At 49.6% G+C, this 15,497-nt stretch overlaps 1 protein-coding gene across 4 annotated transcripts in view; it reads right to left on the bottom strand.

The window, feature by feature from the left end:
* The window catches only part of LOC144126211 (parathyroid hormone/parathyroid hormone-related peptide receptor-like), a 333,178-nt gene that overhangs the window by 249,188 nt on the left and 68,493 nt on the right, over nucleotides 1-15,497 (bottom strand). The window contains exon 1 of one of the 4 annotated variants that reach the window (XM_077660248.1): nucleotides 13,517-14,939. The exons of 2 other annotated variants lie outside the window; for them this stretch is intronic. The gene's annotated coding sequence lies outside the window, so the exon portion shown is untranslated. Of the gene's footprint in view, nucleotides 1-13,516; nucleotides 14,940-15,497 lie in introns of those variants that run through there. One more of the 4 variants, XM_077660245.1, reaches the window with a different exon arrangement.

Here is a 15,497-nt window from a genome sequence, read left to right as displayed (position 1 = left end):
TCCTGTTCTGAGAAGTATTATATATGAAAAAAGCTAACAGCCACTGAAGCCAAGTACAGTAAAGGAATGTTTCTATTTCTTTTAAATTTGCGCCGTTGATCAGTGGGAGGTTAAAACTGCGATTACTTTATCGATTGCATATATTTGATTAGAAATCAGAATAAAGAACAACCACATGCCACCGGTGGGATCCGAACCCACGCCCTCCGAATTTCGCGACCGGAGCGGTACCAACTGAGCTAACCTTGAGTGTGTTCACTAGCGCCACCTCGACCATAGCGGCGGCCGCTGTGGAATCATTCTCCTTCGTTCCTTGGTTCCTTGGTTTCGGTGGCTTCCCTCGTATGTATGTCATAACGAGGCCCTCTTTTCCCTTCCCTTGTCTGCTGAGAAGTACTGTATATTCAAAAATATATTCTCGACCTCTGCCTCATACTTTGCCTTGCCTATTAGCCTACGCCCATCCCGTCTTGCCGTTCTCTGTAAGGAGAGGTACGAGCACACGTGCTTTAATAGCACCCACACTGATGTTCACCAGTCAGCACAGCTGGAAGTTAGACGCAAAGGCACTACCTTAAGGGTAGCGTTGCACTGGACAAACTCTCTAAATTATGGGTTATTTTACCTCGTTACTTGCAGGAGTGTTGTAAGCACGTGCAGGCAAGCACTGCGCACGCGGAAGTCTTCTGCACAGGTTCGCGACAGTCGGAATGCGAGAATACATTTATACCAGCCAACCTTAATTTGTCCACAGTGTCAGTGTAATTATTGTAGTTTGATGATGTGTAATTTCTACAACCTGATCACAGTTGTAAGTCCTGTTCTGAATCCGAGTTGAACCCGCCGCGGTGGCTCAGTGGTTAGGGCGCTCGACTACTGATCCGGAGTTCCCGGGTTCGAACCCGACCGCGGCGGCTGCGTTTTTATGGAGGAAAACCGCTAAGGCGCCCGTGTGCTGTGCGATGCCAGTGCACGTTAAAGATCCCCAGGTGGTCGAAATTATTCCGGAGCCCTCCAGTGCGGTACCTCTTCTTCCTTTCTTCTTTCACTCCTCCTTTACCCTTCCCTTACGGCGCGGTTCAGGTGTCCAACAATATATGAGACAGATACTGCGCCATTTCCTTTCCCCTAAAACCAATTATTATTATTATTATTATTAATCTGAGTTGACTTAAATACAGCAGGTTACGATCTTCCAAATAATTCATAACACGTTTATTTCTAATACGTTCTGTTACTCTGCAGCATATACTGGTTAATGATATTGGCCTGTACGTTCCAACCAGCTGCTTGTTTGCACCTTTGTGAACTGGTGCGTCCCTCGCGCACAGCCAGTCTAAGTATCACACCGATTTTCAGTGACAGAGTGAAGATCAAACTCTACCGCATAGCGCATAAGAAATCTGCCGCAAATTCCATCTGGGCTGGGTGATTTTTCGAGCTCTATCTGCGAAAAGAGGGTAAGAATTCCACGGTATGTTATCGTAGTCCCTGACGTTGTCGACGTACACTCTGACACGGTCAAGTTCCTGACTCGGGCAGATGTCAATATTGACCGGAAATAGGCACTACAAGTTGGCAAGAGCGAACGGATCTCGAATGATGCCATAGGAGATTTGTATTTTGTTGACAGAGCTGTCAGGTTATGATAACTACTCTGGTCGACCTGTCTACGTTTATTGCTTGTTTGTTTATTCTGTTTCCCAGATTGCACGAACACCGTCATACGTAAAGAGCAGAGGCAAAAAGCGACCACTAGGATATGAGCGTTGCAGTAGGTGCTCCCACGGGGTGAGTGCCAAGGAAGGGCGCCGGAGTTGAGAAGCCAGACGGACGAGGCAACAATATTTGTCACAAATGTGCAGCCAGCCGCGTTATTACTCTTTTGGAACATTTTACTGCCGCACATTCCTGCTTCCTTTTACCGCCTCTCAACCGCCCCCTTTCCCTTCTTTGATATCTTTCTCACATTTATTTATTTATTTATTTGAAACTTTGTTTTCCTCGTATCCTCCGCTGATTGTTTCACTGGTTCTTCTTCCATCCCCTCGGTTTTCATCCCTCTCCTTTTTGCGCTGCTTTCACGCTGAGTTGCACTAAGGGTAGAAAGAAGCCAGCGCACGTTGAAGATGACCAGGTGGTCGACATTACGTATCCGAAGCCTTCCACTACGTCGCCCCTTTCTCTCTTCTCCTTCTTCCACGCGCTCCTCAATCCATCCCTTCCCCCGGCGGCGTGGTTCAGGTGTTCAACGAGAGTGAGGAAGTGACTGCGCTTTTCCTGTAGTCCCATCAGTGATTATTAACGACAAGCGGCGCAAATGCGTTTGATGGGAGTGTAGCAGCGTGCAATGGCTGCGCGTACACGCTGTCCCTCATTCGTCGTGAGGTGCCGGAGAGGTGCTCACCCTGAGTGCCTCTGCGGCCATCTGCGAGGAGCCCACGCCCCTATAAACGGAAACTTCACTTCACTCGCGTGATTCATGGTGCGCTTTCGCCAAATCTGCCACGATGGGTGGATATCTTCGCCGGAGGCGAAATCACGAGACGCAAGAGATAAAGGCATACTGATACTGGTCACGGCTGCAGTGTGGCAACATAATTTTCGTTCTTTCCGCCGGAGTTTCATCAAGACGGGCTGCTCGCGAGAAAAGCAATCACTGAAGGCCACGCACCGAGGCAGAGGAGAAACAAAGATGGCGTGCACTTCCAATCAATGAGAGAGTTATCCGGACATACGTGAGTACGGGAGGATGTTGTGGATCGCATAGCGCACCGGATGGCGCGATCCACTTTAATCAGAGAAGCGGCAGTTCGTCGAAACAGGCCCAAACGTGGATACAGGCGGCAAGCAAGGAAACGTGCCTTCTTGACGCCAGCGCGCGTTATGTCCCTTCGGAGAGGGCAGGCCACGCGGCAGACGCGTACTTAGCGCACACTGATCGGTGCAGCGGAGCGCTAAGCGCGGCCGCGTTAATGTCAAGCTGGAGATGTAGCAGATTTCGCTTCTTGACATTTATACGATGCACGATAACCTAGTCTGCTGTATACGCTTCGAACTTTGAAGTAAAACCCAGAAAACAGCGGAAAAACACAAAACAAAGCTCGGAGCGTGATAATAGCCAGTAAGATGCTAGGCGTCGCCATAGACCAGTATTTCACCAAGAGTATTTAGGACACCAAGATAATGGCAGGAGCGGACATGTGACAGAACGGGGACGCTGCAGTCGTAGCCGCCTCTTAGTTAAATGGTTTTCGAAAGAGGCGCATTCCGCTTCTGGCACTGCTTCAACAGCTGATGCTGGGGACTTACGGCAGCTGATGCGTCACGCGCTTCCTTTCTTCTTTGTCCCAGCGCTTATCGTGACCCCTTATTCGAAGGGGAGATGGGGTGGAAGGAGGGAAGCGTATAAAGGGCGGGGTGTGAAACAAGTCGAGCACATTGTTTCCTTTGAACAACAGCAGCTCCAACTAAGGGGACGAGGAGAAAAAAAGACACGCATTCGGTGCGCTCGCGACTCGGATGTTTAGTAAGAACACGCAGAACTTAGGTACTGTGTCAAAGGAAGCAACGCACAACAAGAATATAGATAAATAAAAAGACACACTAAATGAGGCATGCCTAGATCTTTTTTTATGCAGGTAAGTTTATGGCTGGCTAAGACACGGTTCTTACAGATACGGTAGGTCCCCGGAAACTCCCGAGCACCCTGGCTGACTAATGCTCGTATAAAACAAGATAGTCATACTAACAACGCAGTGAAGCGGCATTTTCTTGTAATGCAAGGCTAAATGTAAGTACAGTTGCACCTCGTTATAACGAAGTTGAAGGAGCCCGGCGATTACTGCGTTATAGCCGTAGCTGCGTTATAGCCCGTGTTGACCGAGCCTCCAAAGGAGAGCCGTTATTCCTTCGTTATATTCATTATTTCGTTATAACGAGGTTCGAGTGTCTACGGTTCGTATCGTTCACAGCATGGTTGCGCTCATGCAGTCAGACATTCAGGCGTCGGTTCCAACGCTCATCACAGGCGAGGCTGCACGAGAAGAAAATTTTCACCGTTTGTAGTCTCTATTCGGCGAAAATACACGAACTGGATATAACTAAGGATGGCAGGTCTCGTTTTAAACCAAGAAATCCAATAAACGCAGAAATTCTTTTGTTGAAAATTGTTTTCAACCGTTAAAGTGTGTAATTCAGGAGCTCGTTGAGCAAATGGGATCATAGGATTAAGTGGTGCGGTTGTACGTGTTCAGGAATTGCTTCGTTACTTAAACGCTGGGAGCGAACCGAAACGTTCCGCTACTCAGTCGAACTTCATGTACTAGTGTAGCGCCTTTGGCTGACAGACTGTCATCACTCTGTCACAGGCGTTACTTGGTTGAGGAGTTCTCGCAATGCAAGTAGGGACACTCACAAGGTTTTTAGCCGTAATAAGCATTCGTCAACTCGAAAATATGCACAAGCGTCACAAAGAAGTGTCGTGCTCCGGTTTCCACTACGGTTAAACGGCACTTTTATCACTTCCGTCGTCATGCGAACTAATGGTGACTTCCAATCGCAGAGTTGGAGCACTTCGGGAGCAACGTTTTCTGCTCTTTTCGGAGCAACTGTATTACAAACGCAGATCTGAGCCACTGATCGCGTCTTCCAATCGTAGACAGGGACCGGTTGCCGAGCATTGATTGCTCCGTGGAGCAGTCGGGACTGCTCCGCCGAAATCGGCGGAGTCGACCGGAAGTTTGCGTGACGTTCTTTTTCAGCGGCGCTAGCGGCGCCCGCCATTTCTGGCGGCTTGTCGAGTCCGCCGCGCCGGCTCCTCTCCGCGCTGCGTAGCAGACGATCAGCTTCGCCCGCTGCTATGGACTCAAAAAGTGAATCGCGCGAAAAGCGCGGGCAAGAGCAAGGAATGGCGGGTACTTCCTCCAGCAGTTCGCGAGCGCCACCTAGATGCTCTGGCCAGAGCAAGTGTACTCCAATCGCAATTTCAGGTCACGCACTCTGCGCCGGATTCAGGCGCTCTGTCACAGAGCGTGCAGACCGCTCCGGGCCTGCGGTTGGAATTCACCATAAGTGATCGGAGGTCATCTGGCTCCTGGATTTCAGCCGCGGTCATTCTTATTTTCTTTTTTTTTCATAAAACTTTTTTTTTCTTGTGAACCATTTGCTCCTGTGAAATTTTGCTGCTGCGAAGGATTCACGCTGTCTCCTACTTCGAAGAAGAGACAGACCGAAATGTTCTTTTTTTCTTGCTTTGTCACTCAATATGTCGACTATTTTCATTGAGTAGCTAAATTTTATTGCTCTCTTTGCGGAATTCGGCAAATTGCTTGCAAATTGTGATCGAAGCTGCGTAACACACTTTGTAATAGCTAGGCGCAGCATCGCATTGTCATTTTTTTGCATTTCTTTGACGCCATTCTTTTTTAACACCTACTCGATTCGTGACAGCATATCGAATAAATAAACAACTAAACTGCTCTCTCACTAGAAGGCCCCCTTCGGGCCGGTATCCCGACAGTTTGACGTGACTTTCACATCATCGCTAACCTATGCTATAACTCGATTCCAGCCCGAGGCGCAATATCAGTGCTTTATTTGCCAAAGACCCGCCGCCGTCAGTGGCTGAGCTGCCAAGTGTGCCGCTGCTCAGCGAGGCGTCGCCGCGTGTCCGCCGTCTCGGCAACCGCATTTTGATGGATGCGCTATTTGAGAGCGTTCGCTTGCTCATGTTTTGGAGCGGGTTAAAGAACCGCTAGTGGCGCCAATTTTTTCGGCGAATAGCGACCTCGCTCATAACCCGGGCGCTACTCTGTCATCTGTCTGCAAAATATCCTACGACGGCTCCATTATGGCAAGATTTCGCGGCTCCAACAAAGTGCGAACAGTGAGGTAAACAAAATCACGAAGAGCGATTTCAGTTCATAAATCAGTCAACTAATTGTTGTACACGTGCTTACGCGGCGTGTTCGAGCGACTAATTACGAGACGTGTGCCCGTCGCCGTTGGCGAGCCAACGCCCACCAGTTATTAAGCGCTCCAAAGCTGCTCGGCGACATTCGCTTCCAAGAGATGCAAGGCCCGATACCACGCGGCGGCTTCTGTGCGGTCTCACCAATGAGCGGAGGCGTCAAGTATCACGCACTTGCGTTTACGAGGAAGGTCTGCGTTCCGCTGTCGCCGCCGCCGGACACGGGAGCGCGGACACTTTGCTCTTCTGGAGAGGGCGGCATTCGGCCGCGGGCTCGAAGGTCGCGCAGACCTTCGCGATTAAAAAGGTTACACGTCGAGCCTTGGCTTTGTGCGCTTCTGGCGACGGACGTTTCTGGCGATTTCACGGTGCGCGTGACGCGCGATAAAGAGCTGCCGCGAAGCGTCAAGAACTTTTGTCGCAACAGTTTCGCTGCGAGAGCCCTGTGTGTTGCGTCGGAGAAGTTTTGTCGCGCCCTACTCAGGCATTGCGAGCTAGGTTCTTTTTTTTTTCCCTGCTGTTCCCATGACGTCTGTTCTGTTTTCATCTGTATACGGCTTAGGAACGCCGCGGGAGCTGGTTTCAGGTTGCGAGTCTTGTGTAAATTTACAATTGTATACACAAAACCGGAATGGAACACGCACGAGATGATCGCCGCTTCCTAACATGGGTGTTTGCACAGCGGAATACAGTCCAACAGTATTAAAGCAAATCATAATGAGACACAGCTGGTACGCGGCTATTAGCCGGCGGCACTCAATAGTAAATAAGTATTAAGAGTGCGGCAGAGGTGGCCAAGGTGAAATAATAGGTGACGGGAAATGAAAGTATGGGCTGTACTAGCAGACAGCGAGGAAGTGCTGGCTGGGAAAGGAGGGATCAGGGGAAAAAATCTCGGAGAGGAAATTATGAGCAACGAGGAGCGATGTCATAGAAGGAAATACAATATTGACATGATTCCTGCACTCTTAGCAATATCCTGGTTAACATCGTGGATATAAGAAGCACACTACGGCGGGCTGCTTAGAGCCCTGCTTTAGAAGCGGCATGTCAAGAGCAGTTGTTTGTGTGCAAGATGTATGTTGTACAGATGCTGCGGAATTCGGTGCCGTAGCTGGCGCTCAGCGTGTTCCGAAGATGTCGCGACGTTGAGTGAGTGTGCTAAATACATTCATAACATTGTGTTGCAAGGTTTAAATATTTCGCGACGTGCACAACTCGAAAGCATTCGCCGCAGGTAACACAAGCGGTTATTTCTGCACATATCCGTTTTTACCTGCGTGCTGTCCTACTCTCTAAACAGAAATGAGTAGAAAGGTGAGTAATCTGTCCTCTAGTGCCCTCTGTTGTATAAAAAAGGAAGTGCGCTAGAGGAGAGCTTACTCCCTTTTCATTCCCATATAGGCGCATTAGTGTTTAGAGCGTAGCGTTTATGCTTGCGGCAGAGTTGTTAAAGGGGCACTGAGGACAACTCCATCCGATTATTGTTCTGAGTAAAAATTGATCCTCTGGCTGTGTCTGCCTGTGGTGAAATTTGCCCGCCAGCAAAAGACGCATTTATTACTGAGAAGATTTCATTTGAAAATTAACCCACCATTCGATTAAAACTCGTCTTGTCTACACCGAGAAGAATTGGTTTCCACCGTTCTGAAGTGAATAGCGATGTAGCGTTGCCTCTGGGATCCACGTGGAATAATCGGTGCCGACGCACGCATTTTACCTGTGATATCGGCCGGTGGTGGCGACGTGTATGCATTGTTTCCTGGGGCCGCATTCTGTAAGCTGTCCTTTGCCCGTTTCGCGTCGATTCGGTCCCCTGTCAGCGATGAATAAGATATGTATGTCCACGGCGCTCAAGCGTCTGTGGCAAGCGACACGGCCATTGGGCGGTTGTCAACAGGAGCTCACCATTGGCTGCCTATAGTAGCCAATGGCAGCCAGTGGTCAGGTGCGGTCGCCTGCTGTTGACAGAGGGCTGCTATGCGCCTCACCATTGGATGCATCCATTTCAGCCAATAGTGAGGGCCGCTTGCGAACCACCCACTGGCCAAGTCGCTTGTCACAGACGCTTGAAAGCCGCGGACATATCTGAGTGACCGCTGATAGAGGACTGAATCGACGCGAAATGGCGCAAGGCAACATGTACAGCTTAAAGAATACGGCCCCTGTTCTTTTCTACCTTATAAAAGCTCTGTTTTAAGTGAGCGTAGTCACTCCGTGATTCCAACGCCGTATTTTATCGATACAGCTCAACTTCATCGTGTCTTCAGTGTTCTCTTAGCACTTTCTAACAAATAGCCACGCAAGCCGCAAACGGCTAGCGAAAAACAAACCTTGGTGAATGCACACGCTGTAGGATACAACTCGTCAAATGCGCACGCATTAACGGGAATATTTTGGGAAGAAAATGAGTCGTGTGTATGCCACGGCCTCTGCGATCGTGTATTCATATCCAATCATTATATTTCGTGTAACGGCACCTGCGGTTATTTATAGCGGCGGTAGATTTCTGGTTATGACGGGGCAAATATGAAAACTTCACTTTTTTAATGCGTTAGCATTAGAACCCCCATGTTGGAAAAATCTTCCATCCGTCCGTCCGTCTTAATCCTTGATTTGGAGGTGGCAACGTGGAGAGGAGCACATGCTCCTCTTCACTTTCAGAGCAGAGAGAGAAAGTGGGAGAGGGAAGAGAGGGTTGGAGGCGACGGGTGGAGGAGAGTGGAGAGGGGTACGGCGTGTCACACGGAGATTACCGGACTGGATCACGCCATCCGTTAGCCCTGTATGAGACCGTCAGTGGCAGCGGCTACTCCGTTCGGGGGGAACACTCATGCTAACACATACTGTGCCACATCAATCGCATTGATCGCCTATAATTTTTCAATGAGAGCCTGAGGTCATTCATTTAAGGAGCAAAAATTGGGATGCAATTTGCTAAACATGCAGGTCGCAAATTCTCGTTGAACGATGAGGCGTGCCTTGGCCGCAAAAGTCGACTAGAACCAGCGCCGTCCAACTTCATCCTGTGTAGTTTCCTCGCGACCTAGTTCAATTTCAACGTGACCCAGCGTGCGCCATTGTGGACCAGCTGAATCCTGCCTTTTCAAGTGTGGCCGAAAAATTTCCTTAGTCGCCAAACAACCTCATATGCAATCACTGCCCCTGTCAGTGCGTCCCCACAAGACACAACGCCTTCCGGTTACCCAGAAAAAGACAGCGTCCGAAACACACTGGTTTCGGAATGGAAGGCACGGGTAGACACTAGTTCTTGTAATAGGCATGCATAAAATGATGAAACACACCGGACCTGCCTGGCGCAGGGGTATTGAACTCTTCTCGCCTCGCGGGCCCCATTGGCAGCCTTTTGTCTCTCATGGGCCATTATCCGGAAAGGAGAAGGGAGGAAAGACATAAATGGGAGGGAGCAGCGCACCTCTCATGGCGCCGCCTACGACCCCTTTACTTTTTCTGCTGCCTCGAACGTAGTGAATGTCAGACGCCGACATATCTACGGATAATGGTGATTACTGCCCACATGTTCGCGCTGGAATATGCCTACTCAAAGTAGAAGTGATGGGGAACCGACCGGTGTGAAAATGTGAACACATTAGAGGTGCGCTATACGGATGGGTTAGAAACCAAGCCACTACTGGCCTGCCGCTTCCGGAACAAAGGCGGAAATATTCAGCAAAGACGGGCCGCATGGGAAGGCCTCAGGGCGCGCGATTTTGAGACCCCTGGCAAAGGGGACAGCGTTCGGCGTATGCTCACCCTTTGCTCCCAGCCCATTCCTTGAGGCAAGTTTTTCCGCTTTAACGTTAGGGCTTGCTTCTTTCATAGGCTTGCTTCTTTGACTTCGTTCATCGTAGGTGGGCGCAATTCGAAAACAAAGAGGACTAACCGCGACTTCGCGAAGTACTTCCTGCGCAGAACGCTGCTTTACTTGGCACGCAGCAACCTTTGCGAAAGAAGCGAAAGCCAGTGGTTCGCTTTAGCCAGCCAAGTGATGACCTTTCACTGCCGGCGACAGGCAGTGCCCACGCGGTCTAGTGGCACGCCCAACGTCAACAGCACTCGATAGCTTAAAGGCTCGAGTTTGCCACTGAAAGAAGCAACTGCGGGAAACATGGATGCTCTGAGAAAGATTGTGACGTATGTGACTGAATGCCTTGTTATGTCGTTCAATCCCCGTGGCTTCTGCTTCAGATGCGCTTAAAAGAGCAATAAATCGGAATAGTGGTATGGGTTCGTTCTCACATACATGAAACAGAACGGAGCGCTTCTGTGTCGCCGTGTTTCATCGTCCGCGACTTCGCGCTGCGTTTCAGGAGAGAATGAGCCTTTGGAAGGCCTCACGGACCAATGTTACGAAGGAATACATACGAATACATTCATGCATACATACGAAGGAATACATACGAAGTTACATTTCGCATCATCTACATTATCCCCGTATCAAAACTAATTACTTGTCAGCATGGTAGAACCCGTACAAATTAGAGCCGCTCGCCTCATCACACATTAGTCCACATTCGACCATTACGAAGATCAAACTTGACATCTCTCTCAAGCGATTAGTAAATTACACATTTGCCTATCAATCGGTATTTTATGCTTATTTCACTAATGTCATTAGAGCGCCAAGCCACCTTACTTGCTTCTAAAGCGTCGTTGTGCATTTCAAGCCGCTTGCATGCAGAACCCAGGCATTCAACAATCTGCACTTCCACGCGCCATCGTTCTTTGTAATGATCTTCGTGACATTGTCGCATCCATCCTCAACCATCAATCATGCCAAAATCTGCTGCGCAAGTGTTATATCAAATTACATCACGATATGTTAAATCTTTGTTCTAATGTCTCCTTAAGTTCTTTTCGTTGCTTTTGCGTTGTGTATTGGCATTTCGTGCGTTATACAATCACTCACTTTTCTATCATAAAAACTGCTATTCTTAAGTTTTGTATTTGCCATTTTTAATGCGTACTCACACATATATTGACTTTCTGCCTCTGAGTTCTGCCTGGTCCAATACGTCTCCTCTTCTTTTTCGCCCCCCGTTTTGTGGTGTATTTTGCTATTCGTTTCTCCTACACTTATATCGCTTCATGTTGGACTTATACCCCTGTCCAATGCCCTGTTAGGCTCTAAAAGGTATATAGAATAAATAAGTAAATAAATAAACTGCAGTGCAGCCGTTCCATCCCCACTAATAGCCAGTGTGGCATTCTCGAAGATGTTTTTTTTTTTTTACCTCCGCTTCACACTTTCTTTCCCTTATTGAGCATAAGAGACCCCTAATACTCTCGACTTTTGTCGCTGCCCTTCCTGGGGTCATTGCTGCTGTTTCTAATCTTCAGCCACTGCTCCCTTTCTTGAAGCCACGTGCAGACTTATTGCTCCTAATGGCCACTGCCAACCGTGCATTAACTCACGGTAAAATACGGCTGGAAAGATTGTCTCCGAACCAAAGATTTTCGCAAATGGAGAAAGGGGGCGGCGTGGTGTTCGTCAGAGCCGTTGCTATCATCCTTGAGAATTACATACATACCCCCAGAAGAAAATGGCAGAGTGTTATAAGGGAAAAAGAATAGTGTTTGGGGGAGGGAGAAGAGGTATGCACTACGAGGAAAGTTGTACACTCTTGAAAGGTACTTTCTCATGTAAGAGCCCTGTTTTCACTGGTCACCGTATTGATGGTTTCCCTTTTACTTTTCCGCTTGTTCAAGTTCATGCTTCGTGCAGTAGTTACCACAGCATTCTCTGGCAAAACAGGCGTTCCTTTAGTCATAGTTAGTCATAGGCTATAGTCGTACATGCACGCCCCCCTTTTCCTTTACATATTTTTCCCAAAGCGACTTCTTACATTTTCATCAGGAAATGAAGGCTGCAGGAAACAAATTTACATCTAAAACTCGTACCCAAGCTCGATGGGGGAATCAGTACACGGTCTACACTTGGTACATCACAAAAGCGTGAGACTGGACCCGTTGTGAAGCCTGAACGACCACGCTAAGTTCAGAGGTATTCCCGCTTCGCTTGATCGCATTCAGTTCAGTCAAACTGGTGTGGAACAACGCGGGTTGAGTTAAAGGTGCATCCTTTGAGCTTGTATGACGATGAAACCTTATTCTACCTCACAAAAAGGGAATTGTTCAAACTATCTCTGAATAGCTAGTGAATGGGTGATACGAAGTTTTGGTTTCGAGCAACAGAATTATGGCCCACACTTTCGTTCGTTTTTAATGCTACCTCTTGGAGGGGCAGCGCTTCGACAGTTGGAGCCTGAAGGGATTGACGAAAGCCAAAGGAATTGTTTACAGGGAGCACTGAGGACAGTTTTCTACTATTTTCAGCGCAATCTGAGGTTAACTTGGCTCAAGTCTAATAGCTGGTCTGTATAGGAACAGTCTTTGTCAAAAATATACAGCCCAAGGGGTTCGCTTACAAGCCGTGTAGCGGGGCTCTTAAAAAAATTTGACAGTCCTAAACTTGGGAACGTTTAAGACCTAAGTTCCTCCCGCCTTCGTGAGATTAGGGCCCCTGAGTATGCAAGATGAGCCGCGCCGCAGGGCTCAGAAGGAGACCTCTTGGGCTGCATACTTTTGACAAAGACTGTACGTATACAAATGGTTCGGCACTGCGTAGCATGAGAAGATATCACGATACTTCTATGCTGCATCCGCGCACTTGACGCAGCTGACAACGACAGGCCGAACGGCCTTCTACTTCGAGCACAGGAAATATGAAACGCTATCCGCGAGCACTCGGTAACGACAGAAGGTGAACTTTGGCTATCCTGTCCGCTGAACTTTCTCAGGCCGCGTGATCGCGTCTTTCTCGTTTGCAGCAGCAGCTGCGCGGCAACGTGTTCCAAAGTGCGGGCGGCAAGCAACAAAATGACAGACTTTCGCGCTTGGGAAGAGCTTTGCTGCAGGAAAAAAAAAGAAGCCAAATCAGCGCAAAACGCGCGAACGTGTTAAAGAAAGCCTGATGGCCAGGATGGTATTAAAATGAAAGATGCGTCGTTGGAGAAGGCTTTCTGTTGCTACGCGCTGCTCGCAGCAATGGTTTTGTTCGCGTGACGGTTTTGTTGCCGCGTTTAGTTATAAGGGGCCAAGTGGTTGAAAAACAACGTAAAAGCGCCTTGGTAAAAGCGCTTCATGTTAGCAAAACAACGCGAAATATGGAACTTGCGAACAGGCGGGACACGGCGCTGCTTAGTATGTTTTCAAGTCGGGTCTGTCGAGGCCAATGACCGATACGAAGTAAAACTGAGCTGTACTTGAGACAGGGTAAGTAGCTCGGTGTCGGTCCCCTGGCAAGGCGTAGATACTGTCTTCTTTACGTGCGTATTGTTTACCGCGTGGAATTCGTATTGACGTGAGCACTTCGCCTGAGAAGAGGTGAACGTTGGTTTTTGCTACTTAAGTTCGAGCTGTCTTTGGAAATCCATTTCGACTTTTCTAGAGTATGCAGTGAACTGAGGAGATTGTTGCCAGAACATAGACCGCATGAAGGAATGAAGTTAAAGGCTGACTCACCTGCAGCAAATACTACGAGGTCATGCCACGCTTCAAAGAACAGGGAAGAAAAGTCTGGGGGAGGGGGGCTCGGAATAGGTTTCCGGAAAGTTCACTGCGGAGATGCTGCGGCGCACACAAAGAGGCTGTTCGTGTCCGGCATTCGTTCAATGTTTGGTTCGCGCTCTACGCTCTGGACGAAAGACCTAAGCAGTGCTCTTACTTCTAAGGAAGAATCATTCGACAACAAGAACCACGTCCCGATGACTGTTCACTGGGGCAGACGACCTTCGCTGCGCCACTGTACTTTACCGCGCAATACGAGTGGGCAGTGGAAGGTAAGGTCCGTATCTTTGTTTTGGAACACTGCACAAGGTCTTAAGCTAAAAGCCGGCTAGCAAAGTTGGCGGGGTTGATATTCTTTGAATCTGTCTTCGTGAAGTTGAGTGACTTAAGGTCACACTTTTGTTTTGGAAACGCTCTTCAATGCAGTGTTACCGGTGTGCATTCTCGAATTCAGCGTGATGTTGCAGTTGTAGATTACTGCTGCGCTGGTATCGCACTGACCAGAGGTGTTCTCTTCTGTTTGGTTCTGCCGGAAGTTCATATGTTCGCTTGTTGCGGAGAAATGCTGACCTCCTCGACGTTGCATTCTTTCATTACTAAGCACGACCTTCTTTTGCGAGGTGCAAATGTTCGACGCCGATCTTGTGTTTGCGTTTGCTATACAAGGCGTGTCTTGATACTACTAGCCGTGACTCTGTGCCCAGAGGAGGTCAGCGCAGTAATGACTTAAGAATGGGCTTCTCAAGAGGGCCGCCTTCTGCTGCTTCGAGCTCGCTGACGCTGCCAGCGACAAATGACGCGAAGCGAATGCCCCTCCGACTGCTCGAAGCGTCCAGGAAGCCGACGGCAGTTTGAGCAGTTCAGCACTGGGGCGTGAGGAACAACAAGGGGCACACTTTCTTCGCTGCTGGAGACAATAGACGACGAACGCAGAGGCCGCAGTGACGCCGATGGTGAAACTCAGTGCAGTCAGGTCTGTCACACAAGCGTCGACGTTGAGCGGCCGGCGAACAACTTTGCGCTGCCAAGGTGGCTGCAGCGGTGTGTCCTTCCCGTTGAGGGGACCCCGATGAGGCACGAAGTAGATCACTGTCTCATCGCGATGCTCAGCGGTCCCGATTTGCGAACGATCTCTGCTGGCGCGGTGCGGTCGAACTCGGCGCCTTCCCGAGGCAGGTTGGGTGGCGCGCCGGCGACGCGCGCGGTTCTGCGGCCGGAGCGGCCGGGGGCGGGACTTGGGGCCGCTGGGCGAGAGGTGGTAGAGGGGAAGAGCAGCAGCCGCCGGACGGCGCTGGCCCGCAGCGCGCGCTCAAGTTCGCGCTCACCGCCCGCGCTACACGTTGGCGACCGCCAGCGCTGGCGCTAGGCCCCGGTGTGTGGCCCGCGCCTCGCGGGCGGCGGAGCGTAGCGCGGCACCGCGAGAGGGGCGCTGCTGTCAGCAAGTGTTCGACAGCCCCGCATGTTCAGGCTTTCCGAAAATTGAAAACACGAAAGTACTAATTGAACAGGACCGAAACTAAGCTCTGCTTGTGGCACGTTCGTTTCGATCAGGGGTGTCCTGGCGAAGGTCCGCACTCTGCACCTGTTCATTGCAGCTTTCACTACAGGAATGCAGCCTCGGTCTCTACCTCGCACTTTAATAGTACGCCTGGCGACTCTGTGTTGTCCCATTGAATTGTCGCTGCTTGGATCGTGGGCTGTTTGTCGAGCGGTGCCGAAGCTTAGCGCTCAGTATTCTCCACACGCTCCACAGATGGCAGCAGTAAGGTGATTAAGGCGATGAATACACAAATTGATCACGCTCATTCCACGTGGGAAGAGCTCGTCGGGTGGACATCACACCTGCAGTCCTCATCGTTTTCCCCTCTGCTCTGAAGCTCGAAACAGCCTTGAGGCAGGTACACAATATACGTAGTCACACTGGGGCATATAAGCG

This window comes from Amblyomma americanum, chromosome 3 (genome assembly GCF_052857255.1).
Source record: "Amblyomma americanum isolate KBUSLIRL-KWMA chromosome 3, ASM5285725v1, whole genome shotgun sequence".
Lineage (NCBI taxonomy): Eukaryota > Metazoa > Arthropoda > Arachnida > Ixodida > Ixodidae > Amblyomma > Amblyomma americanum.
This window is presented reverse-complemented; position numbering and strand designations above follow the sequence as displayed.